Below are 6,263 nucleotides of genomic sequence, written 5' to 3' on the forward strand. Positions count from 1 at the left end.
CGTTCTTAATTACAAAAAAAAAACACTTGTCGTCATTGCGTACCATTTCAACATCAAAGGTCTCCTAGAGCTTAATGTTGAAGCGCCGACCTTCTACCAACTGAGGCATGTCGCATAGAACCCGGTCGTCGCCGCACCAGTCGCACTCCGCCGGGAGACTTTCTTCATCCGACGACGACATTTTCTAGGTCCATAATTCAAAGATTAAACTTGTACAATTAAATATATGTACTACAAAAACTAAATTAGATCATTATTATTCATCACGGGTTGACTATTGGTCTATCGAGTCTTTTCTTGAAAACTCTCGGCTCACGTTGTGTATACATTCGACCGTTGGTGATGGTTGCTCCTCCTTTCGTCCCCAAGTGCATTACACCAAAATGTCTAGCACACAGGAACGAAGGAGAAGCGACCCCCACAATAATAGTCGGAATTCTTCGCCCTCTCATATATGGCGGAGACTCTCCCTCACTGATTCCTCTCTGACATTTCCGACCGTCGGTGACGGTCGTTACTCCTCGTTCCCCTAGTGCATAACAAAGGTGTAGCACAAGGAGAAGAAGGAGAAATGACCCCCACGACAACAGTCGGGATTCTTCGTCCTCTCTCATATATGGTGGACACACTCCCTCACTGATTTTTCGACCATCGGTGATGGTCGTTATTCCTCCTTCCCCTAGTGCATAACAAAGGTCTCGCACAAGGAGAAGAAGGAAAAACGACCCCCATGGCAACAATCGATGTTCTTCTTCTCTCATATATGGTGCAGACTTTCTCCCTCACTCATTTGTTGACTGTCATGTATGGAGCCTCGATAGACTATTCAACCCGAAATGTCATTTAATTATCTTTCTAGAAAATCCAGGCCACTCGATATTTCCTACATATTCTATCACAAGTCATGCCAAAATTCACGGAACAATCCGGCATGACCTTTGCTAAAAAAAGGACATATCGAGCGCCTGAAATTTGCTAGTACAGAAATTAAACAACACTCCAGCAAAACATAGGCCACTCAAAGGTGTTACCTGCAAACATGGTCGTCCACTTGGGCAAGCACATATCTTATTTGAGCAACACAAGAGATACATGTTTATATCTACATCATAAGAGCATTCATACTTGATGGTCATTGCATTTCAATGGTTGAAAATATGAACAAAACATTTCAAAATATTTTATAGGACTCATATTGACATGGAGATTTGGCTGGTCTCACCTCGAGGTCAGAGGGGGTCGATGACGGCGATGATGGAGGGGCTCCTTGATTTCTGCAAAAATATAATATAAACAAAAACATTATTATCCTCATCTTAGGACTTAGTGAAACCCTATAAGCTATCAACTAATCAAATGCATACGCCTTGCATAGTGCTCTCTAATTTGATCATTCAAAGTAGGAGTAGTTCTCCAATTTGAGCATTCAATAAGCAAAACTAAATCATAAAATAAATTAGTATTCAAATTAGCATGCAATCAATAAGCAAAACTAAATCATCGCTTGCGTCCGTACATCGTCGAATATTATCGCTAATACATCTCGAATAGTATCATACATATAACATCACTAATACAGCTAAAACCCTAGTGAACAACGGGTATCAGCGTGGGCGGTGGACACCCGAAGAGAAGGAACCATCACAGGATCATAGCTCCAGTGAGATCCCTGAAGAACCTGCCAGGTATTGTCGAACCAGCCCTACAACGCAAGCATGTAGCGACAGACGTGCTCATCCTCCTCACTGACACGGTGACGTACCACCTCCGCGGGGGACGAAAGCCTCCGCACCATCACTGGCCCATGCGACTGCCACCAAAGAAGGTTCGGGTAAACGATGGGTTGGCTCCTCACCAAGCTGCACCCCCGGATGGTAGCACCTCCTAGTACCAGCCCGGCGGAGCCCAGTCCTGGACATGGCCCCTCTGATCGCAGGCCTCCTCCGCCGAGTCGACGACGAGGATGCGGGATAGGCATCATCGACATCGATGCGGGAATAATTGCTTTAACTAAAAAAATAACAACAAATGTGACATGTTCAAAATATGACATGTCCACTTTAAAACCAATCAACCTAGAATTCTATTACATACACCTAAAAATAAACTAGTTATATTAATTTTCTTACTAAAAACAAACTAGTTCTATACTAAAATTTTAATTAGATCATCAAATCTCATATACCTAAATTTTCTTACTAAAAAAACTATTTCTATTAATTCAACTAGTTCAACTAAGCACTTACTATAAATAAAAATAATTAATTCTTACTAATTGTATTAAACACTTACTAAAAAATAGTAAAAAAAAACTACATTATACAAGAACAGTAAAAAAGAGTTTAGGGTTTAGGAGAGATGGAGGGAGGAGGGGCTAGGAGGAGGGAGGAGAGAGGAGGAGGGGGAGGGCGGTGGGAGGAGGGAGGAGGAGGGAGGGAGGAGGGGGTAGGAGGAGGGAGGAAAGGGGAGGAGGGGAGGGGAGGGACGGTGGGAGGAGGGCTGTGGACGGAGGGCTTGCCTAGAGGAGGAGGGAGGAGGGGGTGGCTGGAGGAGGAGTGAGGAGGGGCGGCCGGAGGAGGAGGGAGGAGGGGGCGGCCAGAGGAGGAGGGAGGAGGGCGCGGTGGGAGGAGGAGGGAGGACGGTGACGGTAATGCGGTGGCGACGACAATGTGGCGGTGGTGGAGGAGTGAGGCAGCGGGGAGTGAGGGGAGGAAGAAGATGGTTGTGTGTGGGGGAGGAAATTTGGGGATAAGGCACCCATAGTAGTAGCGTGGTGCCAGGAAGAGCTCTACTGCTAAGACCAATATCAGTAGCGTTGGCTGTAGACCAGCGCTACTACTATACCTAGCCTGCCGGCAATGATGTGGCAGTTATAGTAGTAGCGCTTTTTATCTTGGTCGCGCTACTACTACTTATATAGTAGTAGAGGGCTTTTATACACCACACTACTGGTAGGTAGCAGTAGCGCATTTTTTGACAGACGCTACTGATAAGCTTCTGTGTATATGATTCTCCCTAGTAGTGGGGTGTCGACCATGTACGTGGCAGTCCGCAAAGCCCTCCGGTTTGCGGGAAACGAACCTCCATAATGATCCATGGACGAATGCGTGGACCATGTTGGATGGCAAAACCAGTCCGGACCGTGCGATTTAGATGATTGTGGGCAGGGCGTGGGGGCCGAGGGTCAGCGTTGGAGATTCCCTAACGAGAAAGTCCTCCAACTTAAGAAATAGTTTATTATGTTGTAGATGATCATTTACATTCCGTTTGGATGTTGATATTCATACTTAGATATTGATATTGGCATTGGATAGCCCGAATTCCGCTGTTTAGATGGAAAAGGAATCTAGTCTGCCGAATTGGCCTGAAGTATTCGATGGCCCGCTCTGAAAGCCCGCGTCTCTATTCCCGAATTAGGAGGGGCGAGCTCTTTTTGGGTAAGTGCATCTACTCACTGGTATAGCGAGCTGCTATACGAATGGTTTTTAACCCCTTTCCGCAATGGATTTTTAAACCGTCACATTGCTTGTGTGTGTGATAGGGGGTCCTTCCCACATGACCCAGTAACCGTCGGAATAGGGAGTTGGAATGCATACGTTTTCCAGAACTAAGCATATGTAATGCCCACGTGTATGCCAAACACGATTTGTCACACAACTGTTTGTGATATATCGAATATCCCGAACGCTCCATCTTTGCTACTCATATGTGCTGCATTACCATTGCACACGCTATTTTGTGGTGCAACGTTTACGATGCACACCCCATCGCAAACAGTTCACAATTGTAAAGCGTGTATGATACAGAGACTATCACACACATTCATTTCCCCCAAACCGTATGTGATATATAATTAAGAAGATTGGCTAATCACCGTAGGAGTGTCGGATAGGATTACAAAATGTCTGACTGTCATACAGGATAACTATCACACACGTTATTATGTGGTACAATGTTTACGATGCGTATGATATTAGAAATAGATCATGATTGTAAAGTGTGTATGTTAAGGCGACTATCACAAACATTTAGTTTGCTCGCACCGTTTGTGATATTGTCTGACATCACACACGCTTTGCAAACGACAACCGTGTGCATGGTCACACATGTTTCCTCTCTGTGAACTGTGTCAGGTTAGGATGCACATCACACACGTTTGTGCTTTACAGACTGTGTACGCCCTAACGACTTGTAGAGCGTATTTTAAACCTAATTTAGTCGCTGCCATTTAAAATTGTACCGAATTTGAATTTAAAATTAGGATATTACTTTATTCATATCCATCAGGTTCAACAATCAATGCATTATTCGATTCACAGGTACATATGTTCAAGAACTACATAAGTGCCAAATAAAGAATGAGGAATAAGAGTTGTATACTTCTACTATTAAAGACGGTAAAGAAAGAAGTGAAAGACATTCTGGTTGTTGAACAAGGTGAAGCGGAATGCCCATATTGTGCCCCCCTCCGTGCAGAAGGCACGCACGACTCTAGTCCAACACCTTGTGATGGCCAAACGCCCCTCCTTCACTGTCTTCAAGAGGGCATCTAGATAGTTATCGTGTTTCGGTAGAAATATTATAAACTTTGCATGCCCACCAATCATGTAGTTTGAGAGGTAATCTTGAGTAAACTGCTTTGGGAACCACTGCAAAGGAAAAAGATTCATACATTGTCATCTAACACAACTCAATATGGGCATTAAAAAGAAGGCTGCAGAATTCTTACTTACGATCCTGCTATTCACTTTTGTCTTGGATAAAGTGTAAAAAATAGTTTAATTGCCATCTTTTCACCCACTTTACTAATAATCTTTATCAGTTTCTTCACTTGATGCTGGTTCATCAATATCTCATTGCCTGGTATGTCCATTTTGCATCATGTTTTCCTACTGTTATTTATAGTGTTTTTAATCAATATTACACTTTGTGGAGCAATTCTAATGCCCTTTCTCTCTTAATTTGCAAGATTTACATGAAGAGGGAGATCGCCGGCAGCTGGAATTCTGGAACTGAAAAAGCTATGTTAGAGATACCTATTCTGCACATCTCCAAATGAGTTGAAATTTCTCGAAGAATTATTTTGAAATAAAAAAATACTAGAAGAAAGAAATACTAGAGGGGGCCACTCAGGTGCCCACTAGGCCCCAAGGCACGCCCACTCCCCTTTGCATGCCTTGGTGGCTCATGGGGCCCCCGGCCAGCCTCCAGTGCCCATCTTCTGGTATATAAGTGTTGGGAAACGTTGCATGGAAAACAAAAAAATCTACGCACATGCAAGATTTATCAAGGAGATGCATAGCAACGAGAGGGGAGAGTGTGTCTACGTACCCTCGTAGACCGTAAGCGGAAGCGTTTAGTAACACGGTTGATGTAGTCAAACTTCTTCGCGCTCCAACCGATCAAGTACCGAACGTACGACACCTCCATGTTCAGCACACGTTCAGCTCGGTGACGTCCTCCACCTTCTTGATCCAGCAAGACGGCGAGGTAGTGGATGAGTTCCAACAGCACGACGGCGTGGTGACGGTGATGGTGAAGTTATCTTCGCGGGGCTTCGCCTAAGCACTACGAAAATATGACCGGGAGTCTAAACGGTGGAGGGGGCGCCACACACGGCTAAGCAATTTTCGTGGTTGTGCTAGGTGCCCCCACCCACATATATATAGGCTGGAGGAGGAGGGAGCAGCTAGCCAGGAGGCGCCCCCAAGTAGGCCGAATCCTACTAGGGGTCCTCCCCAAGTGGCGCCCCCCTTCCTTGTATAAGTGCGGGAGGAAGGAAGGAGGAGGTGGCGCCCTGATACGTCTCCAACGTATCTATAATTTTTTATTGTTCCATGCTATTATATTATCTGTTTTGGATGTTTTATATGCATTAATATGCTATTTTATATTACTTTTGGGACTAACGTATTAACCTAGAGCCCAGTGTCAGTTCCTGTTTTTTCCTTGTTTTTGAGTTTCACAGAAAAGGAATACCAAACGCAGTCCAAATGAAATAAAACCTTCACGATGATTTTTCTTGGACCAGAAGACACCCAGGAGACTTGGAATGCAAGCCAGAAGAACCACGAGGCGGCCACAAGGGTGGAGGGCGCGCCCCTACCTTGTGGGCCCCTCGGTGACCCCCTGGCCTAGATCTTCCTCCTATATATTCACATATATTCCCAAACCACCAGAAGTATTGAAGAAAATACTTTTCCACTGCCGCAACCTTCTGTTTTCGTGAGATCCCATCTTGGGGCATTTTCTGGCATCCTGCC

Source organism: Triticum aestivum, chromosome 2B (assembly GCF_018294505.1).
Source record: "Triticum aestivum cultivar Chinese Spring chromosome 2B, IWGSC CS RefSeq v2.1, whole genome shotgun sequence".
Taxonomy (NCBI): domain Eukaryota; kingdom Viridiplantae; phylum Streptophyta; class Magnoliopsida; order Poales; family Poaceae; genus Triticum; species Triticum aestivum.